Source organism: Dromaius novaehollandiae, chromosome 1 (genome assembly GCF_036370855.1).
Source record: "Dromaius novaehollandiae isolate bDroNov1 chromosome 1, bDroNov1.hap1, whole genome shotgun sequence".
NCBI lineage: Eukaryota > Metazoa > Chordata > Aves > Casuariiformes > Dromaiidae > Dromaius > Dromaius novaehollandiae.
In genome coordinates, this window is record NC_088098.1 from 25,792,569 (window position 1) to 25,807,778 (window position 15,210).

The 15,210-nt window shown below is 38.3% G+C and overlaps 1 protein-coding gene across 8 annotated transcripts in view; it reads right to left on the reverse strand.

Annotated features, from left to right (window-relative positions):
- Positions 1–15,210, reverse strand: part of FOXP2 (forkhead box P2) — a 442,171-nt gene that overhangs the window by 387,219 nt on the left and 39,742 nt on the right. The window contains exon 2 of one of the 8 annotated variants that reach the window (XM_064507568.1): positions 1,784–1,865. The exons of the other annotated variants lie outside the window; for them this stretch is intronic. The gene's annotated coding sequence lies outside the window, so the exon portion shown is untranslated. The remainder of the gene's footprint in view (positions 1–1,783; positions 1,866–15,210) is intronic. 8 annotated transcript variants of the gene reach the window in all.

The window sequence follows — 15,210 nt, forward strand, 5'->3', positions numbered from 1 at the left end:
GCATGTACTCCTGAAAGACAGGTGGTAATTTTTTCTTAAGTGACTATCTTGCAGAAATTTGTGAGATTTAAGTGATCCTTTAGGCACTTACAATTTATTGCAAAAACAATGCAGACTTTAAAAAAAAATACAAGTTATTTACTCACTAGGTTGTAACTGTCTGTCGAGAGCTACAGTGATCCCCTCAAGAGCATAAATATTTAGACAAATTTTAAAATGTGTATTATATACTTGACAGAATGTATTTACATGACAGCTCAGAGCTTAAGCAATCTGATCAGAAATATTTCCCGTATAAAACAAAGTAAAGTTAGAAAAAGAACAGCTCAGCCATGTAAAGAGGCTTGTGATTAAAAACATAACCATTTAGAAACAGATTAGCTGTTTAAGTGTTTGCGTCAAAATTATGATAACCTTCATCCTACTTCCTGATTCCCTGGATCCTCTGTACGAGTGTATGAAAACCTAAGATGTGCAGCAGACAGCATTTATAAGGCTTATTTCCTCTCTATAACTCTGTGTCTTTAAACTGTTCAATCGGCTGCTCTTGGCCTGTCCCCTCCGTCCCCTCGGGCAGCTCATGCTGGTACATGTGGGCAGAAGGTGGACATCCTACCATGGTGCTCCCACAGCTCAAGGAGGTAAGGGAGGAAAACACTCATCTCCTGCCCAGCGCTAAACTCTAAACAGGCTCCCTACATAACATGGTTTACGTGATGCTCAAGAGTGAAAGAGAGCCAGGAAAAAGGTGGAAATAAGCCTTATAAATCCTGCTGTCAGGTCTGTCAACAGTGCACTGGAAAGGGCTGGGGAAGACTTCCTTTTTCTCCATGAAGCCCACCACAGTTTTCCCCCTGAAGCAACCCTGAGGACTGTTTTATCCCTTGGTGATCTAATATAGTTTCTCTTGGCTTTATTTGACTAACTTATGTATTTTTGGATCTGATACTGCATCTTTGACTTAAAAATGAAGTAACAAGCACATAGGCATCCTCGTTCATCAAGCCAGATTTTAAAGCGTCACCACAAGTTTAAAAGGAATTCTGTGCCAGGCAATCATAAAAAGTAGAAGACTGGTACTTTAAGATGGCTAAAACAAACTGCAAATGCATAGGAAAAAAATGTACAGAAAAATCTGGTAAATAAACTTACAAATATCAACTTCCATTATATTCTGGGGCTTTTCAAAATGGAAGAGAGATTTGTAAGGAAAATAAAGCCAGCTTAGTGCTGCCATCAGATACTTAAATGTGAACTGCTGCAACTGAATGGCCAGCGTCCTTGGGCACACGGTGGACATCGGGAACCAAGGCCAGGCCAGACAGGGAAGTGCAACGGGTAGAGTGGGCAAAGAGAAGCCTAAAAAAGAATCATACTAGTTGGTGTCTGCTCTTCCTGAAGCATTAGTCTCAGCATTTAAATTCTTCAAATCTAGGGACCTATTAGAAAAAAGGTGTAAGGCATTTTTAAGAATATATTTATTGAAAAGATATAACATGAGCAACTTGGATGAATGTTTGCAATCTTGTCGGGGAAAACAGGTATTTCAGGGGAGCTACTCAGATAAAAAAACTGCAAAAGCAAAGACAGAAGTGATTAAGAGGGAGCAGGCCCTCAGCCAAACAGTAAATTGGAAATGGCTGATCGAAGAAATAGAGCTGGACCATGTTTACCCAGTATTACGCAACATTAAAATCACATTCATCCCACCTGACTTTAAACTTCTAACTAGGATGCAATCACCATCTAACATAGACCTCCCAGAAGAGCTTGTCACTCTCACCCGCACAGGAACCAAGGGAGACTGCTGTCCTGGTGAAGAAGCATCAGGGAATACCCAATGTTTGGATGGAGGAATTTAGTCACTGTTAAGAAGAATCACAAGAGGGAATACACTGATCAATAAAATTTGATTTGAAGAGGGAAGAAATTGTTGGATACTCTTATAAACGCTATACAATCTGAGTGAACACTTCAAAAAATTTAAAAATTCATCTCTGATACAAAAAAACCTTGAACTTCAGATTGTAGGTCAAGTTGTACAATTAGTATGTCACAAAGCATTAATTACATAGCTACATAGATTTTTTTCTTCTATTTTGGACCATTTAAATTAAGTGATCATTAATGCTGGGTTCTATAAACTTACTAAGGGTATTAGTAGAGTTAGCTATTTCACCCACAGAACAAAACATATTTAATTATATTTAGCTATAATATACACCATTCAAATAAATCGAAAGCTAAGAATCAGTGGTGGGAAAATGTTGAGGATTTTTTTTAAAAAGCCCCAAACAAACAAAAAGATCCCAGCATACACAGGCACCATGTACTTGTGAACCACATAAAAACATAACACTTGTCAAATTATTTCTTATTCTACTCCCCTTTCAAATTATATAGCAGTCATTTAGAACTAATATTGAAAACTGTTGCCCTCTATAAAAAGACATATGCCTCAAATGGTTTCCTCTTCACACAGACTTGTTTACGTAATATATTAAGTAGCATACAGAGGTAATCTGCATGTCTGCAGCATATAAAATCTGTATTATTCATAATTTACATTAAAACAAGGTACCAAGTAATGAACTTGCAAATATTAATCTCCCCATTAAAGTATATTTTTCTGTATTGCTTACACACAGCTGTTCTCGTAATAAAGTTGCCTTACATTTTAAGAGTGGAAATCTTAAAAAGTGGGAAAACACAATTATAACATGTTCTTTATTTGCAATTAAATTCCAAGGTTGCAAAATACTGTATCTGTCCCAATTTTATAGAACTGCTTAAGGCATCTGCCAACCAAGTTTCAAGAAGATTAGCTGTAATGAAAATACAACACATGTAAATACAACCACATATTTAAATGTCAAGTATTTCAAACACAATAAAAAAATTACAAATTCATAGTAATTTTTCCAAACATGAAACACTTTCAACTCTTTTCACAAAAGATAAAAACTTGCAAACAACATTTTTTATACTTTACAATACAAAATACACAATAGGCCAATATGTTAACTTAGCCTTCTAAGTATATATTATTATTTATCTGAATGCCCCTTTACAAACACACAGCATATTCTGTGTTTAACATCAATTCTGTATACTTTAGATTCACATTGTAGATTTAGAAGAATATTATTTCCTGTGCTAACCTAGCAAAAATAAGGTATGATATGAACTTAAAACAGCACCTCTTCCTTTGTGCACTTCAGATATACCGTTTACTTGACATAATGTGTAATATTAACACCAGAAAAAGAATGTAATTATACAAGAAAATAAAACCACGCAGCTAAAACTCCTCTGACTTCAGGCACATTTTTCTCATCTCTGGATGTGGTACAACCTTGCTGTGAACTATTAGGTTTCCACTACTTAGAGACAGACGGTTTCATACTGCTCAACAGAGATTACTGCTGTCTATCTAAATAGGGCTTACAGTGGCATCAGCATATTTTATTAACTCAGAACCATAAATCCTATTCTTATATGCTCTCAAAGACTAACACTCCTAGGGTCAGTTAAATTTATAACAGCATGGCACCTACTGGGAAGAAGCTTCGCGGTGAGGAAATGTTCCTTTCCAACAGCCACCCAGAAATTTGGATATGTAGTAAAAGTTTAAAAACCTGCATACTCTGAGAATACCGCATCCTTGATATTTTTTTCTAAAACACAGTTTTCCAATCAAGTCTTCAGCTCACTGCAACACTACCAATATCTCAATACACTTTATGATGTCTCACAACACAGGTTGTCTTTGTATTCCAAGAATTCTCCCTCCTTAGCATACATATTTGCAGACTAGCAGATCTTAACATCCACGCTTTTCTCTGAATGGGACACTGAACACCTCTGAAGGAAAAATCTCCAGATTTTTGAGCATTCAGGGAATATTCCTTTATATTCCATTGCATATTGGTACACAGAAGTCCTCTTATTAGCACCAACAAAATTATTTTTGCATACATTCTCTGATATCCTCAGAACTCACAGAAAAACACCACGGTTATATTCTGAATGTATACTCTATGTGCTTTGGATAGCAAGATGAAAATAGAGATAAGCAAGTCAAGGAAGTAACATCCTAAAATAACTGACAAATTTTCAGTTATACTGAAATTCTACAACCCAAAAAGTTATTTTAAATAAATCCCTGATATCTTCTTACATGTACCTTTATTCTTGTCCCTCAGAACAAATGCTCGAGCTGGCATAGGTGACTCCCAAACAGTATTTTGACTTTACAGGAGCAATGATGCAGGTTATATAGATAAAAACTGTTTTTTCACTGAGGTGCACCAAACATCATTTAGTCTCAAGCAATCTTCAGAAATCCAAACCACAGACTAGTGCCTCCCCAGGCAAGAAGTAGTCTTGGCATCTCCCTTTGTATCACTGAGTGCCACTAAACTCTACGGTATAGTCAAGTAGTTTCCACAATGCAAGACAAACAAAAGTGCTGCATAATACTTTGCTAAACTTAGAAACACTACATGAAGATGTGAATCTAGGTCTTTGATGGACTCTGTGTTTTCTCTGTCTTTCTTCTCTTTTTCTTTCCCCTAGAAAGTTCCTAAATCAAAATCAGATACCCTGAAGGTGGTTTTGCCCTTTCTCTTCCCACAGCTGTCACTACATGGCAGGGTAAGTCCTGCACATGGAGATGAGTCCCTTTAAAGAACTGAATCACAAAGGTACGATCAATCCATATATTAATCATAATATCTTAGAGTTATTATTATTAAATAGCTATAATGAAAGAAGTCAATGGCTCTATAAATATCCCTTCCTTTTGCTAAAAAAAACCTTATTTAAAAATTCAGAAGCCATTATAAAGGTTTTACAATTTGGGGATCTGACTTTAGAAATAAGAAGTCAATTTAAAAACGATCTCCTCAAATGGCAGACCATTTACTACTTTATCTTATTTTTACTGTAACACAACACTATTCAGTAGAACTTTACTCATAAATAGCAGCTTAACAACTCAATGCTATCACTGCTATAAAGAGAAAAACGGTGAGCCTTGAAACCATTTCATCTCCTCATATCAAAATTGCAGCCTTGTACAAACTTCAGAATCTACTTAATTTGCTATTTTGCAACAAAAAAAGTAGAAAGACTACAAAAAGCAAAGTGCCAGAAGTAAACATTTGATCAACTTGACTAATTCTGTTTTAAGAAGCAAAACTCTTGCTGTTCTTTTTGGGAAAAAAAACCTTGATACTGAAAGACAAAATGGGTGCGTGTGTGTGACTTGTTTACATCAGATAGAGATACAGGCCTCATAAAAGTAGCAAGTACAGTGTTTTCCTTCAGTAGTTTACAAATAATATTTAATGAAATGCCTAAGTAGCAAATCTTGAGAATTTAGAGACCTCACCGATACAGCTACTCAGACACTGTGGTGATATGCATCATATAAAGACTTCTGAAAAAAACGCACCAACCCAAACAAGTGCATGCAACTGTAGCATAGAGAAAAGGGACAGAGTGCAGTTATACTCAAAGAGGGAGGTCCTGCAGTTTCATATTGTATATCACCAATAAATGGGAGAAGTACTGAGTATGAAAAACTGATGACTTGCTAAGATTTGCATGTCAGCAAAATACAGTTTGGAAGGAACTAATAATGTGATTGTACCTGAGTCTTTTAAGCACAAAGACTTAAAATAAATATGAAATTCAGCTACCCAGACAAAATTATACAGAAGCTCCCTACCTCGGATGAGTTCCAGTCTGTACATAAACACCATGCTGGCTTTGAGCAAGCGGCCATAACCCCAGGTTTCACACACCTCAAACTCAGCTACTTAGTAATAAGTCTTTCACTATTTTTCAATTGGGTCACCCTCACACTGCACACTTTTTACAAGAACACCGTCCTCAGAGGTAGAGTGACCACTCATAGCGATGTAGGTGAACTTTGAAGGCCAATCAATATTTGCAGGACTTTTTCATGAGACGGGGAAATCAGATCTAACTGCTCCGGGGAATACTCACTCCCATCTTCTCTCTCCTCCTGCCTCCGTCAGCCACAGGCTCCCATTACTTACCTTATGCCATCTACAATGGTCTCAGACCCCTCTATGAGACAATTCAATTCACTGAAATGGCAGAAAGCATATTAAGGCTTTTGCTAAGTTGTTTTTCTGCTGTTTTACTGAATTAATTTGATCCACAGAAGTGCCTGATGACTCCCAGATCCAGCACAAGGGAGGATGCAAGCCCACACACATGAGGACATGGAAGGGGAGAGAGGACTGAGGGCAGGGGAGCAGGGTGCAACTCCTCTCCAACTTGGCAGCAGCATATCGTAAGAACAGATGAGCTGTCCACAAAACCACAACTCCACTTCAAATGTGATTAATGACTCTCAGTTTACTACTTATAATTAACCCACTCTAGTTCATTCAGAGGCTGCCTCTTCACTTTATCAAGCACAGGAGCTTTTTTCTTCCCAAGACCTACTTCAGACTTCCTTCTCAGAAAATGCTGGGTCCTTCGTCCTGAAAATGCAGTCAGGGCATTAACTATCCAGTAGCACAGACCCTGACTATGTATGGTGATCATTCTTTGATCCGGGTCAAACAAGCCCAGATTCACCCTTCTCCCACCCTCACCCAACAGCTAAGACATTATGGCCCATAGCAAGCCAAGGAGCCTTCATGGAGTCCTCTGATTGAAATAGCTGTCGTACATCCAACAAAATTACTACTCTTGGACTTATCTAGGAGACTTATATACAGTTATACATAATCTAGTGTTATGCTCACTTTCAGTCTAGATTAAAGCAAATCCAAAAAAAGGGCGGAATTAAGACTACTGTCCTTACTGTGTACAAAGGCTTCTACAAACCAAAATGCCAGCTCTACAGGGAGAACCCTTAAATCATGTTAGTGAGTTTATAGAAGAAAAGTCACGCTCCTCATGAAAGTAAAAGAGCTGGAACATGAGCAGAGAGATGGTATCTGAACACACATTTGGAGAACAAAGTACCATTTGATTCTGGTAATAAACTGCAAGCAATACTCCCAGGTAGATGTTAGCTAAAGGTTATCTTCTAAGTCATAATGGTCAAAAATCTCAGCGGAAGAGAAATGGGCAAGACAAAATTATGAATGTAGGAGAGAAAGAATCCATTGGGGAATCTGAGTCTAAAGAAAGAGTGCTAAAAGAAAAAAAGTCATACAAAAATGTTGAGATTAAAGAGTTAAACCTCATTCTGTGCAACTTCAACAGGTTTTCAGGGCTACTTGCTGACTCCAATTTAATGAGGGCTAAGCATTTTGTTATAAAGGCTTTGCAAGGATCTCAGAATACAGGACTTGTTATATGGACCTCCCAGCTCAAACCCTGAATATAACAACCACCCTCTACGGAAATGTAACAGTCAAGAATGATTTATTGTCAGCTTAAAAGCACACACTGCCAAGCACAACTCACGGTGTTACAACGGGAACTGCATACTGTACTTTGTCTAAAAATCTGTTGAAGGATGATTTGTCCAGATCTAGACAAACACCAAGCTGCTGACACGTAACTTGCCTGGTTGTGAACTGGAATGTTTACTCAGCCATTTTGATTCTCTGTACTCATAGCAAAGCAGAGGCCAATTTTTCACTCACAGCAAATATGTGCAGCTCTTCTGGAGAAGCATTTACCTTGTCCTCTTGACAACTGAGCTAGTTCACTATTAAAAATACTATTTTTGGTGCCTAGTAAACATGGTTTCTCTGTGACATGCAGCATCTGGAAAAGGACAAGGTACTGTTCTGAACTCAAGTATGTTTTTATGCAAATCTAAGTATTATGACAAATTAAAACTCCAGTATGGCGCCATTAGTGATTCATGTAAACTCCAATGCCTTACACTATTATCCAAGATGAGACTATTTTTGTCCTGACTCTCCAGGGGAAAGAATCCAAGTTTCTTACTTTATCGTACCACAACTCCATAGAATCTCTTTCATCATGTGACAGTCTAATTCGGTTATACTTCTGAAATCTTAAAACTAAAAGAACTCTCTACAAACCAGTTACAATACCAGATCTTAGCACAACTGCACTGTGGGTGACTAAAGGTGTAATTCTACGAGAGCTTAAGCCCATCTAATTGTTGAGCACAGTCTTTCACGACATCCTCCCTACCCTGCTCCCTTCCTTGAAATAGCTCCTATTGCTCCAAACTGGACTGTTGGTTGGGCTGTTTCAGAACAGCAAAAGTCAGTAGAAAACTAACACCACAGAAACAAACAAACAAAAAAGCCCCAATGAAGTTCATCAATTTGGCATGCTGAAATGATTTAGCAGGCCAAGAAATACTGGAGCTGATGCAAGGAAATCAGGCTAAGCTAGGGTGAAACATTCTATTGAATATTGAAAAATTCAACTTGCCCTCTATTGAAATATTCAAAGTCTTTCTACATTTCTCGTATGAGTAATCTCAATTTCTACACTTTCTCTCAGTTTCTAGTTTGTCGTATGCAATTTTTCATTCCTTTATTTTAAATTTACGGAAGTATCTCCGAGATCCTCCCTCTCACAATTCTTCACATTTCTTTCCTAGTTCCAGTTCCTTCAAATGTTGCTCAGCCTTCTGTATCTCCTTCAGAAAGACTAGCTTTCATCTGATACAAACTACACCTTTCTTGCTTCCATTCCTTCAGTTCATATTCTTCATCATTATGTTTAATAGGATGAAGGAACACTACAGGTTCCTACCGAACAAAGACATCTACAACAAAAATAGAAAAATGAGATGGCATTGAGGTGTTGAAGTTTACAGGTAGCTGCAAGAGATGAGCACAAGAACACCAAGGAAACGTAAGGTATGATATTTAATGCAAAGGGAGTACCCTCTCAAAACCCCTTAAAATTTCTCCTTTTTGCTATACACAGTATCCAGCAGTCCCAGATCTTCTGATGTAAAATATTTCACTGCTATGGCAAGAAGTTCTACATGGTTACAATGGATTTTAATACAAGCCAACAAGATTTAAAAATATGCCAGTTCTCTTGTAAGAATGCATTTTTTTACTAGGTTATAACCTTCTAGATTAGATCAATAATACATGTAAAATTGAGATTTACTGCAGTGTTGCCAGTCCTTAAAATGTTATTACAAGTAGTTTTATATCAGCCTTCCCACATCCCATGTAACTCTACAAAAACTTCATGTCTCAAAAAAAATCTGTCTCTTATCGGAGACTGAATAAAGTTCAAAAATATATGTCTGAAGTCTTAAACCTATGAAGAAGGTTCTTCTAAATAACACAAATAATGACAACTTCATATATGCCTATGAATTTTACATGTGTTCCTAAAAGCATCAGATAACACTGTTTAAAATAACTGAATTCAGACTTATTTTACTATCCCGTTCTGATTCTGAAAGGTGACACATGTCACGCTCTCCAAGTAACTGGGCCTGAGACAGAGATGAAAAAATGTGGAGCTTTTTTCATGAAGAGGAGAATCTCTTTCAGAGTAATACTGGCAATGGTCCTATGCTGACATAAGAAATGAATCAACTGAAAACAGTGGCAATGAAAAAACACAAGAGTCAGCACATGCAGTCCGTCAATAACAGATCAAACTCAGCAGCTGAAGAGAAGGCAGTAGAGGACAAATTGGTTTGAGAATAAGAAGTCATGAGGTCCAGAAGTAGCTGTCACTGCATATTCTGTCTATTGAGAAACAGAATATTTATTTCCTACTGAAGGACTCGAGAAGTCTGCTTTCTTCATCCATGTTATACATCAGCATTTTATTAATTGGCTGAAATAGCCTGTAGTTGCTGCTTTCAGTTTGTATTATGTATTATTTTGATTTTTAAAAGTAAAGAAGAATGGTAGCCACTTTCTTTCTTCAGGCTCCAAGTAAATGTACTACCCTATACAGAAAAGGGAAGAGGAATGGAAAGGGGAGGATGGCGATTCTATCACACACACACTTTATTGCTGCCATCCTGTTTTCACAGGGGAGAGCAGTATTCATCAGAGGCTCTTTACATTTTCTTTCTTCTCTTTGGTGCTGATGCTGACACACAGAGAAATTCCACTAGAAATGGCAGCACCATTAATTATCAAAGGACACCCTGGGCTGAAATTGTGCTGGTACACAGCGTACCCTACACCTTCCTGAGCTGCAGTGCTGTGCTCTAGAAATAATGCTTACGCTTACACTTTGCCACCTAAGTGTGTAGCCTTTGTGTTTTCAAGAATCATCTTGAGAATGCTAAAGAAAGGTTACTTACTAGCCACTGGAATTTTTCATGGTGTGTAACCCACAGGTATTTTCACACTGTGAGAAATGCTTTATTTCTTGTGAGTGGAAAATTTTCTCCTTTGCAGGACCAATAGATGTTCTACCATCATGATGAGAGAGTAAGAATAGACAGCACATTCCAGATGGCATTTTAGTTCCATCTCAACCATACAGAAATACAGAAAAACTTCAAAGAATACAGAAGGAGACAGGAAAGACAAGCAAAAACAAATGCAGATGAAGATCAGTAATAATTTCACTTACCAGTAAGTACACTTTACTTTTCAATTGAATGACAATCTGCACGTACATTCACACTGTGAGTGACCCATGCCATTAATCCTCAGTCATAAATCATCTAGCAGAGGATCTCAGAGGCTTCCATGTAAACAGCAACTCCATTAGTCATCAGTGTCTCAGACATGATATAATGCCTGATGAAGGTGTGGATGTAGTTCCACATGGTCACTCAACAATTACTTGAGCTTTGGAAGGAAAGCTCTGATCAAGACAAAAGATCCTGTGTTAGTTGTTTATTGCAAATCTGCATATCATTCCCTATTCAATTAGAGCATAGATACCACATGGAAATACTTGAACCTGACGTTACAGCAATAGACAGGGAAGCTTTGTCCATATTAATAAACCAAACAGGGCCCTGACACATGCTCAGGTATCAAATCTGTAAATATAAAAAGACAGTGCTCACTTGTGCTGCCTTCACATCAAGGGTCTAAAATAGACTAAACCTTCGAGATCTGAGTCTTAGGAGAAAAAAATGGGAGATTAAAATGCAGTCACAAAGGAAGAAACTTCCTCTGCACATAACTAGTCTTTAAAACAAATGCATATGGAAAATCAGTCACACAGGTCTGAATTTTTCCCACTCATCTCGATATGGAATGGCGCTGTCATGGGAAAAGTGAGCAGGCAGTGAGAGGTTCCAAGGTCTTGTGTGAATGTGTAATGCTAGGAGTAAATTAACCCAGGCACTGGACAAAATAAAGCATCTCAATGAGCCTTCAACAAACCTGAAAGGAGGAAGGTCAAAAGCCAGATGATTAGTCTTTGAGTGGGAATGAGCAGAAAAGGGTGCCAGATGGAGTTCTAGAAAGCTAAGGCACATAGCCCAGACAAAACTGGAACTGGTGACAAACTTAATAAATCTCAAAATGAACAACCCTGGACTGGTGTACCTGACATAAACAGTAATATTCTCACAAAGACAACGTTCAGCACCCACACAGTGACAGTGGAGCCTTTCAAGATAGTGGGAGAAGTCAGACGGACTGATCTGCGGAACAACAGTTATCAGAAATGGCAGAAATTGTGCAGATCTTTACCATGAGACAAAGAAAATCCACACATTACAACAGTCTCAGATACTCTGGACAATAGTAATGAACAAGGTCCTGCTCAGACTTACTGTGGTTAGAACTTCTGGCAATGCAGCAACTGGGTGAATCCAGATGTCCTGCATACACTCAAGAAATGTGATTCTGTTTAATTTATGTGACAGGAAACTGGAGGAACAGGGAGAATAAGCTAGTCCTTTTCTCTATAGACCTGTTCTATAGGACCTTCACAGACTAGAGATGATCTTGCACATTTCTGCTTGGGCATGCTGTACTGCTGCAGTCCTTGGATATGCGCTTGGAAAGCTCATATATATGTATTTGCAAGGCACTTTGAGTTCCAGAACATTAATGTGAGGCTCATATTCAGACCTTGGCCCTTTGATGACAAGATTTACCCTCTGGGGTCCCCAGCCCAAAAGGGATGTTCTAGACATCACTCTCTGGAAGGGGGGAGGGAACTGGAAGGAGTATTGTCCTGTGGTCTGTTACTACCAACACAGAAGGAGTTTCCCATATTTTGAGAAATGGCAACCAATTTGCTGAAACGATACGAAGCAGGAGAGTACTCAGAGTTGGAAACATTTAATGTTAGGTGATGTGTGGCATGAGGCATCACAGAGGCTGGCTGAGAAATGAATTATCAGATAAGGAAAACACAGACTAGGATCTGTTCACAGATAAAAGAGAGAGCTTGAAGTGAGAATTAATAGTTTCTCCAGTGATCCCAAGGGTTTGCAGTAATATAATTTTTGATTCAAGTGTTCACCTTAGGACTCAGGTGCTTGAAGGGAGACTGAGTCATTTGTCAGGTTTTGCACCTTTATGGAACCCTTCATCAACCAACCAATTGTCAAACTAAACGAAAAAAAGACATAAAGACACCAGAAGTCAACAACAATGACTGCCACCACCATGGTGAAAACTTCAAGGACTACAGACAGGACAAACAGAAAGACCCTGAAATGAACACAGTTATCATCTGAGAACAAAATAAATTATTCACAATGGGTCAAATTTCTAACTATATGAAAATACAGATCCTAGTATATTGAGAATTACAGACCTCCTACTGAAAAGCCAGGAAAATGCTACCTAAATCCACATTTAACAGGAATTTCAGATGTAGGAATGCAAAACACCCTTTCTCTTAGCAGGAAATATCCTCTGTAAAATCCACTTCTACTAGGCTGTGTTGCAAGTGACTGTAAAACACCCAGCATATAATACAACACCCATCTGCAGATAAAGCACACTTCCAAGAGAGAAGGGTGTCTGGAAAAGGACACAGAAGCAGGGTACTGAGAGGGAAATGTGGCAAGCTAGATCACACAGTCATTGTTCATTACGTCTAGTCCCCAAGCACGATGCTTTGTTATACCAACATGGTTGAAAACCTGTCAGTCTGGCCTCAAACAGAGTGGAAAGAAAGTTAAGAAAGCAAATAAAAGCTTAAGCTCCTGGGACATCATCAGGCCTGCTGCCTGCTTCTATGCCATGACCTGGTAAAAATTACCATCTAGAATCATGAAATATCTGCCTTAGTTTAGGCTGTTCAAAATGCCACCTGGGGAAGGCTGCCTGAAGAGGGCATGGGAATCATTCAGAGCTTTCCTGACAGAATACAGGTTTCTTTTTTTAGGATAAATGGGAACATGACCCAGGAAATAGGTGTCCCTCACAGTTTTGCAGGAGCATGGAATTTCACTAGTCCAGGAACTGAAGAACGGGGAAACATCTAATAGGAGGCCCCTGGCACATATCTGGAGCCAAAGTGAGCTTCTTATCAGAACAGTGGACACCACAGAATTAACCAGAAGTGTCTATCGGTTACAGAGGTTGGCAGGAATATTCTATTAACCACTTGTGCCTCAGAAGAAGAAAGTGACCCACGACAAGAGTAAGTTTATGCCAGCTCCTGCCAAAGCCCAGAGGGGTGCAACAGCATGGACCACTGTGCTGCGAGGTCACGGATCCTGAACCCTGGGGTAGATGTCGCGCCCTTTGCTTGTTGCAGGAATTACGCAGTCACCGCCTTTTACCGTAGGAATTGATTGAAATGCAGTCCTTCAATGTTTACAGGGAGGAAACCAGAAAAAGGCAACAACATCTCCAACAGTGTAACTTACAAGATGAAACTGCAATGAGGCAAATGAGCAGACTTACTTCCCCACTCAAAGGTCTTAAGACCCTGGTCAACAAATCTCAAAGATCCATCCTTCTTTGATACAACAACTGCTCCTAGGGGTGAGGAGTTAAGACGGATGCGGATAAAGTCCACACTCCCTGGAATTTGATATTTCTTGGCAAGTCCTCCTCATGGCAGGAGAACACTAGGGAGGAGCAGTCTGTCTCTAAAATGACCTCAAAGGCCAGGAGCACTATAAGGGGGATGGTTGATACAAAATGTCTATGCATCAGGCTACACCATACTTCTACCTCTTTATTAAGGGGAACCCTAATGGAGTCTGTGACCACGTAAGTAGATTCTTGTCATCACGACCACTCATCTCTCCCTCGGTGCAGGAGGAAGACAGGTGATCCAGACACAATCAACCATTAGACAACCTTTGTCAAGGTGTGAGTATCTTACATATACATACTCATGGGGGAAAAATTGATTTTGAGAGGGCAAACTGGGCAGACATTTTCTTACCATACCTTAAGAAAAGTGACAATCACTGTTACACTGTAAGCAGGTTTTCTTGCCTCCTTAATGCAGATAGATTCTGATGAGAATTTTGTATCAATCAGATCAATAGAAATTTAACAAGCGGTAACTCAAGCAAAAGCCTTTATAAAGGAAATATATACAAATTTTAAACAGATTTCTTAAATAATATTTGACTGTATGTAAATATGCTTACTACATGTACGCAGGTAAATGGCATCATGAAATGCTATGACAGGGAATAAATATGTCTAGAAACTCCACAGTAGCAAGACCTTGTATTCAGAATTTCCATTTCAGACATTAACTGAATGCCAAATCACAGAAGCATATGGCTTTAACTTCACAACTTATTACATTATTTTATTTGTCCCTACGCTTCTCTTTTTCACATAAACATTTTTCTTGCATTTCTTTAGTTTTTAAATTTCAATCACCTAACTGGTGTTTGGTGACTAGGCCTAGGAGGAAGCTTTCATATGAAAACATAAAAACTGTCTTATTCAAGGCAAAAGTGGTAGAAAACCTGAAATAAATTACTGAATTAAAACTGCTTTAAAAAGCCAAAGATAAAGAAAACTGAAAATTTTCCCCTTTGAGAAACAAAAACACCAAAGTTTTAGGATACTATCGTATTTTAAAAAATCAAAATTTAAAGCTGCAGAACAGCATAATCTTAGTGTCAGATTACATTCAATTCAAGAAAGAGTAATGCTGGCTCATTATTGTTGATGTTATTATGTTAGAAAATAGTGCTAGTTAAAGATAATAGTTTCTCAACTCAACTATGGTAGTAAAGATATAGCTAAATTAGACCACATGAATAATTCATTACAAGAGGTCTGATTTTGCATTATTTCTGGTATTACTTCTAAATTGTAGGTTGCTTTGATGGATAGTAGA